Source organism: Orcinus orca, chromosome 9, assembly GCF_937001465.1.
Source record: "Orcinus orca chromosome 9, mOrcOrc1.1, whole genome shotgun sequence".
Taxonomy (NCBI): Eukaryota; Metazoa; Chordata; class Mammalia; order Artiodactyla; family Delphinidae; genus Orcinus; species Orcinus orca.
In genome coordinates, this window is record NC_064567.1 from 86,503,811 (window position 1) to 86,520,057 (window position 16,247).

Genomic DNA, 16,247 nt, shown 5'->3' on the forward strand with positions numbered 1-16,247 from the left:
AGATCCAACGCAACCAAATAAATAAGTAAATAATTTTTAAAAAAACAACGACCAGGTGTCTTATAATAAAAGAACAAAAAACAAAGGAATACTACTCAGCAATAAAAAAGAATAAGCTACTGATAGACACAACATGAAAAATTCTCACAAATATTATGTCTAGTGAAAGAAGCCTTATACAAAAGAGTACATACTGAATGACAGCATTTATAACAGTTCTAGACCAGGCAAAACGCATGTATGGTGGTGGAATAAAATCGAAATGATGGTTGCCTCTGGGAAATGGGAGTAAAAGTTAATGAAGGAGAGGGAACTTTATGGGATTATGGTCTATATTTTGATAAGAGTTTGGGTTACACAGATGTGTACGTTTATCAAATCTCTTCTCATGTATACATAAGATTTGTGCATTTCATTGTATACAAATTTTACCCAGGTAGTGGATACTCACTGTAAAATTCTTTCAACTCTGATGTATGTGTGAAAATTTTCATAATAAAATGTTAAAAGTAGATTGAGATCACTTCAATCAAATCCCTATTAAATTAATTTTTAAAACAATATCGTTTCATTAGATGAGTACCTACACATATTATAAAACCATGTAAATATAACTGTGATAGCATGTCTTTCACCAATTAATTTGGTCACATCAGACTTGCACATGGGGAGTAGGTACCTCCGCTTCTGTGTTTGATTTTTGTGCTTCCACCAATGTGCTTATCTGGTGTATTCTCCCCCCTCCCCACCCCCCCAGCAACCCTTTCCCGTTTGGTAACCATAAGTTTGTTTTCTATGTCTGTGAGTCTATTTGTTTTGTAAATAAGTTCATTTGTATCATCTTTTTAGATTCCACATATAAGTTATATCATAAGATATTTGGTTTTCTCTGTCCAACTTCACTTAGTATGATAATCTCTAGGTCCATCCATGTTGCTGCAAATTGCATTATTTCATTCTTTTTTATGGCTGAGTAATATTCCATTGTATATACATGCCACATCTTCTTTATCCATTCATCTGTTGATGGACATTTAGGTTTTTTCCGTATCTTGGCTATTGTAAATAGTGCTGCTATGAACATAAAGGTGCATGTATCTTTTTTTTTTTTTTTTTGTGGTACGCAGGCCTCTCACTGTTGTGGCCTCTCCCATTGCGGAGCACAGGCTCCGGACGCGCAGGCTCAGTGACCATGGCTCACGGGCCCAGCCGTTCCGCAGCATGTGGGATCTTCCCGGACCGGGGCACCAACCCGTGTCCCCTGCATCGGCAGGTGGACTCTCAACCACTGCACCACCAGGGAAGCCCACATGTATCTTTCTGAATTAGAGTTTTCTCCAGATATATACCCAGCACTGGGACTGCTGGATCATATGATAGCTTTATTTTTTTGAGGAACCTCCATACTCTTCTTCCTAGTGGCTGCACCAACTAACATTCCCACCAACAGTGTAGGATGGTGTGTTCTTGTATTTGTACTTATCTAGTGTGTGCCCCCAAATCTGTTTATTACATTTGAACCTGTTATTATCCTAATTTCATTAAATGCTACGTAAACTAATGAAAAATGAATACCCTTAAGAGAGAACTCTGCTGTTTCTATACAAACTAATTTTTGAATGCTTCGGACAGACTTGATAAAAAGAAACTAAAGAAATGCTGCTTTGAAATTATGGTGGAAAAGGTACCAAAACTAAGATCGCAAAACAAAAATCATAAATACTTAGAGTTCCACACTCAGACTTCACAATTCTGTTTATGTTCTTGCTCCATTTTAAAGAAACTAAAACTGGAAATATGGTTTATGTAAAAAAACAATGCCTTAACAAACAAAAATCAGTGAAACTCCAATGAGTGGACTCATATTTAAAGAACAGCCCTTAGTTGACATCTTAAAATTGGCAAATTTGGGCTTCCCTGGTGGCGCAGTGGTTGAGAGTCCGCCTGCCGATGCAGGGGACATGGGTTCGTGCCCCGGTCCGAGAAGATCCCACATGCCACGGAGCGGCTGGGCCCGTGAGCCATGGCCACTGAGCCTGTGCGTCCGGAGCCTGTGCTCTGCAACAGGAGAGGCCACAACAGTGAGAGGCCCGCGTACCGCAAAAAAAAAAAAAAAAAAAAAAAAATTGGCAAATTTATTACATGACCATCGTATTTACTATCAAAACCCACACAAGTACTGCGATTCATCCTCTCCCTAGTCCATGCCCTCTGCATGGGACTGACTGCCTTTTAACAAACTATGTTGTTTAGTCATTCATAGAAAATAAACAATAAACATATCTAACCAATTTCTTTTAACTGACTTAATACCTGTACTGATAATGTCAAACAATAGGGTTTCTATAGTTTCTTTCATAGGCACGTGTAGATGTGCTAAGTATTGGAGGAAGCAAGGTGAACACTCAAACTGTGTGTGTGTGTATGTATGTGTATATATAATCCACATACAAATATATATGTATACATACAGATATATATATAGTCATTTCAGTTATCCTATAACCATTTTCTCATGCCATTAAACATTATACAAAAATAGAATTTTAATGGCAGCATATTATTCCCATTAACACTCTAACATATTTCATCATTCCCATGTTATTGGGCATTTAAACTACTTTCAAATTTTTTCAAATAGTGTTTCGGTGAATAATCATATACATCAAACTTTGTCTACATTTCTGGTTTTTTAAAATTTATAATAGATTTCCCCAAACTAAAAGAACTATGTCAAAGTATATGAACATTTTAATGGTTCTGTTTACATATTGCCACTAACCCAGTATACACCAACATCAACAATAAATAGCTATTTTCCAGCATTGGTGTCAAAATTAAATATATGTGAGTTTAAACATCTTTGCCAAATTAAGAAATATACCTCAGAATTGCTTTAATAATGTATTTTTAAAGGTATGCTCTATTTTTATTTATTTATTTACTGTATACTCTATTTTTTTCAGCCGTGCTGGGTGGCATTTGGGATCTTCGTGCCCCAACCAGGGATAGAACCCATGCCCCCTGCATTGGAAGCATGGAGTCTTAACCACTGGACCACCAGGGAAGCCCTTAATAATGCATTTTTATTAGAAATGAGTTGAATATTTTGCTCACATTTATTGGCCGCCTGTCTTTCTTCTTTTGCAAATGGTATGAGTTTGTTGTTTGTTTTCTTTTGGTTGCCTTTACCACTAGGGCAAAATGTTTGTTCATTTTTTAATCTTTAAAAATTAGCATTTTTATTACATAAGCAGTTCTTAGCTTTCAGACAATTAGAAAGCAGAAAGGAAACACATTAGATGTTCTAAGATTATACCATCCTTACAGTCCAGGGATTTAAAAAACCCACTTAGTCACAACACTCTATTCTTTAAAACAGTGCTTCCCAAACTGTCCCATGCAAAACTAGCTCTGAAAGATGTAAACAGATATCCTTTGGGAAAAAAAGAACTCCATGCTAACATAACTTTTTTAAAGTAAGCTTATTATATGTTGTTCTTGAAAATTCACAGTGTGAAAAAGTTCATTAGACTTAATGATGTGACAATAAAAATACTGATAATCCAATTCTTAAAATGGGTCAAGGCCTTGAATAGACATTTTTTCCAAAATATATAAATGACCAATAAACACGTGAAAAGATGTTTAACATCATTAGTCATTAGGGAAATAAAAAATCAAACCACAATGAGATACCACTTCATATCGACTCTAAAAAGAAAAAAGAAAATAAGCATTGTCAAAGATATAGAGAAATTGAGACCTCATATATTGCTACTGGGCCTGTAAAATGGTGCAGCTGCTATGGAAAACAGTTTAGCAGCTCCTTAAAAAATTAAACATAGAATTACCATATGACCCAACAGTTCCACTCCTAAGTGGAATTTTAAAAGAATTTAAAATATATGTTCATACAAGAAACTTGTATATGAATGTTTATAGGAGTGTTATTCATAATAGCCAAAAGTGCCAAAAATGGAAACAATCCAAATGTCCAACAGATAAATGAATAAATAAAATATGGAATATCCATACAATGAACTATTATCTAGCCATAAATAAGAATGAAGTACTTCATCGTTTAATATGGTTCAATATGGATGAACTTGAAAACATGTTAAGTAAAAGAAGCCAGTAACAAAAGGTCACACATATCATTATTTCATTTATATAAAATGTCCAGAACAGGCAAAGCTATAGAGACAGGAATTAGATTAGTGGTTGCCAGGGGATAGGAGGAGGGGGGATTTGGGACTGACTGCTAATGGGTATAGGGTTCTTTCTGGGGTGATGGAAATGTTTTCAAGTTAGTGGTGATGGCTGCAGAACACAGTGAATATACTAAGAATCACTGAAGTGTACACTCTTAAATGGAAAGTTTTATATTATGTGAATTATAGCTCAAAAATAAAAAACAAACAAAAGCATATTAAAGATTTTAAGAAGTACTGTAACTTTCTTTAACCAGCCATATTCCAAGCTTTTTTACTCTTTATCCACATAAGACCTATTAACATACCATGAGACACTAATGTTTTCAAGAAACAGTGTGGGAAAACCTGCTATTAACACAATATTTTAAAATTCATTCTAAGATGTGGCTATCATCTCCTTGTTAAAAAGAGAAAAACAGCAAGAAAGAGAAAACGGAGGGGAAGGCTAGGGGCTTAAGGGATAGACTTCATCAACCTCATCATTATTCTAGAGCTGGTCATTTGTCCCATTCTCCAGAAGCAGAAAGCCAAATCCCAACTGAATTCTTTTATTAGTAACAGATTTCTCTCCATTTTTATTATTATTGTTAGAAATGCTATTGGATCATTGAGGTTAAAAGTCAGGTTAAAAAAGAATCATCTCATAATGCAAATAATTATTTTAAAAAGAAAACAATTAAGGATAAATAAAACATCTTTCCAGAGCCTGATGTCTGATAGCTCCATTTATTTTACTTTTAACTTGCTATTTACTAGAGTTCATGTGGAGCGGAACTTTCTGAAAGAGAACCAGAAATAACATAATTAACTAGATAATAACAACAACATGGTTCTGATGTATGAAAACACATAGGAAGAAAAGCAGGCGGAGAGCTCAGTCTGGACTTTTACCAAAATATTAACAATTTTTGCTATTCTGCTTTCCAAAATGGCAACTCCCACACTATCAAGTATCTTTCCATTCAGACATTTAGAGTCCTGAAAAGAGTAATTTGTTGTGTGCTTGCTTCAGAGAGCAGCCTACATGTCTACAAGGCTACATGCAAAACTCAGCATCAGAGGGTTGAATACAAACCACAACAGAAGACAAGAGTGAAAACAGAACTGGCATTTGGTGAAGTGCCTTTATTGGACTCCTACATCTGTTTTCAGATTCACATGTTGTACCCAGAACTATTTTCTAAGCAATGCCAAGAATTTACTTTCACTTTTTTTTATACTTCAAAGATAATTATCAGAATTATTTCTAGGAAGTAAGAACACCGTAAAATTATTTTAAGTTGTTCTCAAATTTAACTGCCAGGAAAGAAGAGGCCAACCTTACTCACGAGTATTTATAAACCAATTACTGTGAACATGAAACATAAACTCATTTATCATTACCTGGATACCTCAAAAAAGGACTGGAAAACCTGAAGAGGAAACTACATTACAAGCAAAACGACCACTAGACCAGTTGTTTTAAAGTTTATTCCCTTAAGCATATACTCAATCTTGTCTCCGGTTAAAGTGGACAGCATACTGTGAAAAGCCTCACTCTTACAGAAAATAGTTATCTCTTATTAGCAAAGACGCAGGATTCCTAAGTGGTTTTAAAACTTATTGTTTAAGAAAAAGAGAGAAAAGTATTTCCGATTCTGCTTTTATCTAGTGAGGGGTAAGACCTCATTTACAGAAACTTATTTTCCAGAATTATTCTTAAAAACTTGGGCATATGAGAGAGTACCCCATGACCTAGAGTACTAATGACAGTGCTCTATCCTTTTCGTTAGGTGCTCAGTCTTCAAAGCAAATATCTTCTTTAGTAACAAAAATTAGGTTACACTTGCCAAGGCAGAGGAGTCTCTTTGCCAATAATTTTTTAACACTAACAGGCAAAATTATAACAGAACAATTCGAAATTCATAACTTATACAGCATAGTGGCAACTTCTATTAGAATCTGCTCTAAAAATGTGACTTTACTGATGTTCTTATTTATGAGCAGCCAGTTTACTCTGTTCCTGAGCACATGGATTTGAGTAAGAATAAGAAAGAGAATGGAGCTACAAGAACTCCTCTTCTTTAGGGATACATTTTTAAAGTAACTGCAGTGGTTTCTGGGCACATATCTTATCAGGGCTGAATTCCTCTACCTAGAATCTGTGGACTGTCCAGAGAAAATAGACAAGTAAACTATTCAGGAGCTATGAAATGGATTGAATCATAGGTCAAGTGTTGGGTTTCTTTTAGGTTTTTTGTTTGTTTGGTTTTTTGTTGTCATTTGTTTGCTGTTTGAAAGAAAACAAGGGACTTAATAACTTTTAAACTAACATCTACCATTTTCAATTATGTAAAAAAAAGTGTTAAAATTATGCAAAGGATTACACATATATACCAGAAAACCTTCCTTAATCATCTCACTTGATGTACTCTTAGACTATATTCCCAAGAAATTATAGAATCACCATTTTTTGTAAAGATCTAAGAGATAAAATTAGAACTTAGCTGTCACATATCATTCAGACTGACTTGCCCTATGATATGAAGATGAACTGGGTGATCTCTTGACATTCTTTCTACTCTCTTGATCCTATAGAAGGCACTTAATCAATCACTCTTCTATCTGAAGGCACTGGTGCCTGCCACTTCCAGGAGAGAAAGGAACAAAGTAGTAGGCAGGATAATAAATTTCTCCAGGATCTCTGATGATACAATATACATTTGTTCCTTTAGTCTTAAATGTCTGTCCAGATGTATAGACTTATATATACATATACACATTCAGAAATACACTCAAACTTAAAGACAATAATATTCTCTCCCTCTTATCCATACCTGTCCACTTGTGCACATACATGCATTTACTAATGTCAATGCTAGTAAACAGTAAAATACCCGATGAAGCCTCAAAGATTTTTCTTGGTTTATTCATTCAATAAATATTTATTGAGCACTTGTTATATGCCATGAGAGTGAAGGTAATAACAAGACCATCTCTCATCCTCAAAGAGGTATAAAGGTTTTTTAAACAAGTAAATTCAGTAGATTGTTAGAGATGTCTAGTAAAGGTCACAGAGTGTAGCATGGAGGAAGGAGCAGAGAGTTCCATGAGGTGGGGACCAGGGAGGAACAGAGAGGAGGTGAGTGAGGACAGAGGCCCTAAAAGATGGCAGGATGCTTGCCCAGCAGAGAGAGCCAGAAGGAATTCTAAGCAGTATCAACAACATCTGAAGCAGCTGGGATTTTGAAACTGTGTGTGGGTTACTATGATTGCTACACAGGGGTGTGTGTGTGTGTGTGTGTGTGTGTGTGTGTGTGTGTGTGTGTGTGTGTGTGTGTGTGTGTGTGTGTGTGTGTGTGTGTGTATTATGGCTTTGCAACTCCCTGTGTGTGACCCTGGTCAAGTTACCTGCCCTCTCTGTACCTTAGGCTCTTTACCAACAAGATGAGCATAATTATAGTAGGATTTTTGTTAGGATCAAAAGAGTTAATACCTGCAACACACCTGGCACATAGCAAGTGCTTGATAAATGTTAACTATTTTTAATTGTTTCTTAGAGCCCAAGAATATCTGAGCCTGGTGGGAAGAAAGCCTAAAATAAGAGCCTGCAAAGCTCTGATACCCCAGGCAGCGTTCTGTCTCTCTCTTCTTCTCCTCTCTCTGCACGACCTTCCTCTGAGCCACTGTGGAGGAAGGCTGCACAGGGCTCCCAAATATTTACATGTGCCTTGATCCAGCTCATGAATTGTTGAACTGTGACTGATGAGTCTTAATTCCAAATTCCTGTACTAGTAAATTTGAATGACTCAGCTTAGCTTGTGTATCCCGTGGTTTAAACTGAGGCCAAAGGGATAGGATAAAAACATGCCACAGTGGCCTATCTCCCTTAAATGGGAGAAAGGAGGGCAAAGGAGTAATTTATCTTGATTTCTAACTATTTTCTGGTCTGAACCATAGAAAAGGTGAAGCTATTTGCATCTTCAGAGCTGTTAGAGCTGCTGATGAGTTATTTAAGGATTCTGGTGGTACTTCAGTTTGCATCCTCCTTGAACTTTTCCAATTTGCACAGCCCTAACTCCTTTTAAGAATCTGGACACTACCAAATATAGTATATCACTTAAAACTGTAGTATATCCATACAATGGAATATGATCTAGCCATAAAAAGGAATGAAGTACTGATATATGCTACAACATGGATGAACTCTGAAAACTTCATGCTAAGTAAAAGAAGCCAGACACAAAGGGCCACATATTATATGATTCTGTCTACTTGAAATGTCTAAAACAGGCAAGTCCATAGAGACAGAAAGTAGATCAGTAGTTGTCAGAGACTAAGGGGAGGAAGGAATAGGGAGTGGCTGCTAACAGGGATGGGGTTTCCTTTGGAGGTGACAAAATGTTCTGGAATTGGATAGTGGTGTTCATTGCACAACCTTGTGAATATACTAGAAATCATTGAAAAGTACACTTCAAATGATAAATTTATAGTATGTGAATTATATTTTTTTAAAAAGTATCTGAGACTGTATATGATGTCAGAACACCTGGTTTTAGTCTTCACACCTACACTCTCTCTCTTGCAGAGTCACCACTTGCCCTTCCTAAGCTTTGTCTCCTTACCTATACATTGGGGCAGGGGCTGAGCCAGGCTCTACCCAAGGTACATTTCAGCTCCAAGTTCTATGGGTAAGAAATTGGGTGCAGGACTTCCTTGGTGGCACAGTGGTTAAGAATCTGCCTGCCAATGCAGGGGACACGGGTTTGATCTCTGGTCTGGGAAGATCCCACATGCCGCGGAGCAACTTAAGCCCTTGTGCCACAACTACTGAGCCTGCGCTCTAGAGCCTACGAGCCACAACTACTGAACCTGCATGCTGCAACTACTGAGCCCCCGTGCTGCAACTAAGCCTGTGCGCCTACAGCCCGTGCTCCACAACAAGAGAAGCCACTGCAATGAGAAGCCCACGCACCGCAACGAAGAGTAGCCCCCACTCGCCGCAACTAGAGAAAGCCCGCGCAGCAATGAAGACCCAATGCAGCCGATTAATTAATTATTAATTATTTTTAAAAATTGGGTGTATTTCCCCCACTCCAAATTAATGTCACCTCCCACTTTCATATCTTCTGCCACTTGAAGCATCTTGTCATTCTGTTTCCTATTTCAAAGAAAGAATTCTCACTTCTTTCTGAGTGTTTAAAAAAAAAACACCTATTTTGAGCATATATACAAGGCAGTTGAATAGATAATCTCACTTAACCCACCTAACAACTTTGTGAACTGGCCTTTCTTATCAACCTCATTCTACAAATGCAGACACTGAAGCTCAGGGAAGGAAAGTATGTGGTCCAAGGTAGGAAGAAGCAGGGCCAGGCATACAGCTGGAGCTGCCTCACTCCAGAGGTCACGTCATGGCCCCTGCACTGAGCTGCCTTTCTCCACTAACTCCTCCACTTGGCCCAAATCTCATGTCCCTCAACATTTTCTCTAGCAATTTGTCGATTAATGAATCCAACAGTTTTATTCATCATGCCCATTACTCTAGTAAGTGATTCTTTTTAGTGATTCTTTTTAGATTTAGGAACTGGGAAATATCCCTGAATTCTTTGTCATATGTCAAATGTAAACTATATAACAGTATTTCTTAATCAAGGTAATGCTGGCATACCCAGATGGAATGAATAAAGGACAAACTTAGTCTAATACCCTATAAAGAGGAAAAATTAATGGCAATTTCATCTCTTGTCAACTATGCTCTTTGTACTATTGACTACAGTAATATGTTTAATTAAATTATAGTCTTCGTGTTAATTATAGATCATTTACCATACCCAATGAAAGATCATGCTTCCAATCCCTCAATGTGTTTAAAATTCCTCAAGTATGTTACAAAGCATTTCTTTGTAAAGAGACAGACAAAATAAATTTAACAAGATCACCTGAGTAATTAAACTTAATTGCAGCTAATAAATAAATACCACTACTATACAGGATGTTATTTAATGAAGTTGCTAGTGGCTGCCCCTTCTTTACAGATATTATGGCCTAAACATGTGTATGTATTCATAACACGTGTATGTCTCAGTCACACAGACAGGATACCTAAGACTGAGCTATAGTTAATGTCCAGGGATGCAGTGGTCCTGGTGATACTTAGTAAAGTTGTAAAAAGTTCTAGTTAGTTTTAATGTGAAGGATATCCAAAAATTAGCTTAAATAGACCCTATGTTTTTATTCTTAGTGACAATAAAACAAAGTAGTAACAAAAGCTTGCATTCTGGAAATGAAAGATTAACATACAATCTAAATCCACTGGTAAAGTACACATTCTTATTAACTAGTGACCAATATAAGATTTACTAAAATTTGAAGTCTTAAAATATTCACTTTGCTTTGTAAATCTATCCCTATTCATCTAAAGTTAGACTGTCATATCACACTGGAAAAAAATCAGATCATTAAGTTCTAATACTGTGCTTCAAAGATAATGCTGAAAATATTAAATTTTTATGGTAGTTACTTAATCTACTAAAAACATGACAGGATTGACTGAATCCAAGAACATATCATGGATCTGTTTACTACATTTTCTCCCCAAACTTAGATTCCATCAAGTCTTGCCCTTTTAAGAGTTTTATAAATTAACAAATGATTGACTCTCGAATGGCTAATTATTACAGAAAAAATAAATGAAACACATAGGCAATTATAAAGGTTTACGTGAAAAACTGCTAAAATGGCTGATGTATTACCTGAGTAAAATTATCTAGGAATTGCAAAGCAATTTATGCAAGGTCTAACAAAAGTTTAATTTATGCATGGTCTAACAATTTGAAGTGTGGCTGCTACCCATCAGACGTGCAAACCCGATTCTCAGGTTTTAGAGAGCCAGAATACCAAAAACTGAGTAATATGCTTTTAGAGCCAGAATACTAAATATTGAGTAAAATGTATTTCAGTGTCTGGAAAAGGAACAATTTTTGTATGAAAGGATATTCAAATAGCATTTCACTGAGCAACCATAATAAGCCTTGAAGATTTATATGACTGCGCTGGAATTCAGTGCCAAAGACAAGAGGGAGGCATTTTTTTCTGGGATACACAAAGAGATACCCGTAATTAAACATCACACTTCCCTAGAGCAGCATGTTTTCTTATACTGACAAGCAAAATGAGGTATTTAAAATCATGCACTGCTGGCATACAGTCATCTTTTGCATAGCTATTGTTTTAATGTATTTCTGGCTATTAGGCATGTGTCTATTTTTGGTCAGTGAGGTATGATTTAAAGAATTCTGGTTTCCCATAAAAGGCTGTAGTTATGTTAGTGGAATTACATTTATACCACAGTATCTTAAGGATAATTATGGCCTTATTTTGGCTGGTCATACACACATTTTATATTCAAAAGAGAGTGGCTATAACTTTAGTGTAATCAGTATGATTAAAATTAACTATAAGCAGAAAAAACTTTCTGAAGTACCTTTTCAGACTCAACTATATGTTTTACTTTGCCTTATTTATCACAGCTAGTTAAACATATCACACACTAATTCCACGACATATTGGGAAAATGCCAAACAAGTCATGTTTGCTTAACAGTCCATCAGTTAAGTCAGGGCCTAATGATAGATTATGTATTCAATAATTCTTTTGTTCTAGATCAAAGAATGCCACACTACTTCAGCCTGATCCTACTATAACTACTAAACTACCAAAAAGCAGCAATTCTGTTACATGTTCTATGTCTTCTATAAGATTTTTCCTCTACTTTCTCACCTATACCCTACTCAAATTGAATTTTTTCTGTTTTATTTAAATTATAAAGAATACATTAAACTTAAATACCCAAAAACTTAATGTGCTTTTGTTTCCAAAAATGACCATTTACCTACAAAGACATTTAATCTTCTTCTTTCTATTCTATTATTTATGAAGATTAACTGTTTAACAATATTCAGGTATATTATTTTATTTTTGTACATCTTTATTGGAGTATAATTGCTTTACAATGGTATGTTAGTTTCTGCTGTATAACAAAGTGAATCAGCTATACATAAACATATAGCCCCATATCTCCTCCCTCTTGCATCTCCCTCCCACCCTCCCTATCCCACCCCTCTAGGTGGACACAAAATACCAAGCTGATCTCCCTGTGCTATACGGCTGCTTCCCACTAGCTATCTGTTTTACATTTGGTAGTGTATATATGTCCATGCCACTCTCTCACTTCGTCCCATTTTACCCTTCCCCTTCCCTGTGTCCTCAAGTCTCTTCATCTGCGTTTTTATTCCTGTCCTGCCCCTAGGTTCTTCAGAGTTTAATAAACTCAAAATGGATTAAACACCTAAATGTAAGGCCAGACACTATAAAACTTTTAGAGAAAAACATAGGCAGAATACTCTATGACATGCATCACAGCAAGATCCTTTCTGACCCACCTCCTAGAGAAATGGAAATGAAAACAAAAATAAATAAATGGGACCTAGTGAAATTTAAAAACTTTTGCACAGCAAAGGAAACCATAAATAAGATGAAAAGACAGCCCTCAGAATGGGAGAAAATATTTGCAAACGAAGCAACTGACAAAGGATTAATCTCCAAAATATACAAGTAGCTCATGCAGCTCAATATCAAAAAAACAAACAACCCAATCCAAAAATGGGCAGAAGATCTAAATAGACATTTCTCCAAAGAAGATATACAGATTGCCAACAAACACATGAAAGGATGCTCAACATCATTAATCATTAGAGAAATATAAATTATAACTACAATGAGGTATCACTTCACACCAGTCAGAATGGCCATCATCAGAAAATCTACAAACAATAAATGCTGCAGAGGGTGTGGAGAAAAGGGAACCCTCTTGCACTGCTGGTGGGAATGTAAATTGATACAGCCACTATGGAGAACAGTATGGAGGTTCCTTAAAAAACTAAAAATAGAACTACCATACGACCCAGCAATCCCACTACTGGGCATATAACCTGCGAAAACCATAATTCAAAAAAGAGTCATGTACCACAATGTTCACTGCAGCTCTATTTGCAACAGCCAGGACATGGAAGCAACCTAAGTGTCCATCGACAGATGAATGGATAAAGAAGAAGTGGTACATATATACAATGGAATATTACTCAGCCATAAAAAGAAACAAAACTGAGTTATTTGCGGTGAGGTGGATGGACCTAGAGACTGTCATACAGAGTGAAGTAAGTCAGAAAGAGAAAAACAAATACCGTATGTTAACACATATATATGGAATCTAAAAAAAAAAAAAATGGTTCTGAAGAACCTAGGGGCAGGACAGGAATAAAAACACAGACGTAGAGAATGGACTTGAGGACACAGGGAATGGGAAGGTAAGCTGGGACGAAGTGAGAGAGTAGCATTGACACCACCAAATGTAAAATAGATAGCTAGTGGGAAGCAGCTGCATTGCACAGGGAGATCAGCTCAGCTCGGTGCCTTGTGACCACCTAGAGGGGTGGGGTAGGGAGGGTGGGAGGGAGACGCAAGAGGGAAGAGATATGGGGAGGAGATATGGAGATATATATATGTATACATATAGCTGATTCACTTTGTTATACAGCAGAAACTAACACAACATTGTAAAGCAATTATACTCCAATAAAGATGTTAAAAAAAAATGCCAAGTGACCAGTGGGAGACCTGAGAATTTGATTATGGAGGTCAAACTACCATCAATGAGCTTCAAGTTCGGAAGCCTCTTCAGACTCTGCATCCTAGGGCTGGTGGTCATGGGAAGACTACATGCAATTTAAGCTAATAAAAATACATTCTAATTAAGTGAAACTGCCTTTTTACAGCTTTCAAAGTCACAACAGAAAATGTCTTAAAGCCTAAAACCCTTAAAGAAAATGTCTTTAAATCATTTCTAACAATTTTCAATTGTTAGTTGTTTGTTTGGTTACTAGCTAAAATCTGAGGCAATATGATACATGCCTTGTATATGTTCTTTCAAAATGTGTTTATAGGGGCTTCCCTGGTGGCGCAGTGGTTGAGAATCCGCCTGCCGATGCAGGGTACACGGGTTCGTACCCCGGTCTGGGAAGATCCCACATGCCGCGGAGCGGCTAGGCCCGTGAGCCATGGCCGCTGAGCCTGCGCGTCCAGAGCCTGTGCTCCGCAACGGGAGAGGCCACAACAGTGAGAGGCCCGCGTACAGCAAAAAAAAAAAAAAAAAAAAAAAATGTGTTTATAATATACTACAAATGATATTTAATGATTTTTCTCATTTAAAGGCTCCAACTTGGTAAACGATGGTTATTTCATGCAGCCAAGTCCTCTCAAATCATCTGGGTCTAAATACTTCAGAAAAATTCCACCTGAGACCTGTTTGTGTCTGTGTGCTTCCTCCTCACCCCCACCAAAGGAAGTATATGCAAGTCCTGGAATGAGACTTCAGGTTTCAGCTCAGACTTCAACAGCAGCTGCTTCAGGTATCGAGATTTATAATTTTGGAACACCTAGTTTTACTGAGTATTTTGCCATTGTCATCAGCATTTCATAGATGAGGAACTTAAGCTTAGAGAAGTTAAGCAACGTGGCTGAGGCACATGCCTAACGAAGGTCGGGGTATGGATCTGCAAGCAGGTCTGCCTGACTGCACGGCCCACTCTTATCCCCCCCTAATATGTTCCTTCCAGTCCAGGCTTGGCTGATGCCAGCCTGCACCTGAACTCCTTCCGTGCCTTGTCACATCAGACCTTTAACCACAGAACAGTCTTTCTGCATCCACTGCTGGACCCGACAGTTTGTTCTCCACACTGACACCAGAGTGATCTCCTCAGCCCAAAACCCTCAATGGCACTCTCTGCTTAAGATCTCGAACGATCTGGCCCTGGTGTCCTCTCCAGCCTTATCTCTTGCCCTCTTGGTTCCAGGTCAGCCACTCCAAGGTTTTCTTTCCATTCCTAGAACACAGCCAGCCTCTTCCCACCCTGAGGCCTTTGCATCTACTGTTCTCTTCTTCAGGTATGCTGTGTCCCACATTCCACAGACCTTTAGGGAACTAATTCCTACTCATCCTTCACATCTCAGCTCAATACCACTGCCCCAGGAAAGCCTTTCCAAACTACATGTCATTTTACTCCAGACTAGATCTCCTTTCTCTGTCACGCCCTTTCCCAGCACTCAGTACCTTTCCTGCCTAGCCCCTAGCAAGATTTACTATTACATATTTACATGGTTATTTAAATAATGTCTCTCCCATTTAACTAATGTAGATGAGTGGTTCTTAAAACTTAGTGTGTATCAAAATCACCTGGAGTCCTTATTAAAAAGTGATGCCTGCACCTCAGCCCCCCAGAGTATCTGATTCTCTGAGTCTGGAGCAAGGCCAGGAACTCTATATTTACAAGTTCCCAGGGATGCTGAAGATGCTGGACCCTGGACTGATCCAGTACAGTGGTTCTCAACTCTGGGTAAACATTAGAATCACCTGGGAGCCAATGCCAAGCCGGGCTCCCAGAGGTTTTGATTTAATTGGGTTAAGGTAGAACCCAGGACATCTTATCTCAAATACTGCATACTTATCCTAAAAACGTTTTTATCTAAAATTTAAATGTAACCAATGTCTTGTACATTTTTATTTGTTAAATCTGGTAACCCTACTTGGAAATCCTATTGTAACATAACACGTAGTATGTTATATATTTATGTACACATATTATATATATGATTGTAAGCTGACCTTTCACTTCTACAGAGCACAGAAAGGGTGAGGCTAAAAGAGTGGAATTTTTAGACTTAAATTTTTTTTCTTAAGGATTAGACCTTACAAGTAGTTACCAACAGATTATAAAAGCTTATTTGGTATCTAAAATGGGGCAAATCCTCAATGTCAAATAATTTTAACAGGATTATTAAATGACTTCTAGTTTCCTTTAAGCCCTGAGGCTGTGAACCTCATCTTGGGCCAGCAGGGTAACAATGCAGCCTCAATATTATTGCTCTGACATCAAGCAGTGAGTTATCTGGGCAGAGCTCTGCTGGGACTCAACATAGACGAGATGTTCTTTC

The 16,247-nt window shown here is 37.4% G+C and overlaps 2 protein-coding genes across 2 annotated transcripts in view; both read right to left on the bottom strand.

Moving 5' to 3' along the window:
• Positions 1 to 16,247, bottom strand: part of RELN (reelin) — a 509,830-nt gene that overhangs the window by 424,495 nt on the left and 69,088 nt on the right. The gene's annotated exons all lie outside the window — the stretch shown is intronic.
• Positions 1 to 16,247, bottom strand: part of LOC117203713 (uncharacterized) — a 1,186,790-nt gene that overhangs the window by 199,739 nt on the left and 970,804 nt on the right. The window lies entirely within an intron of this gene.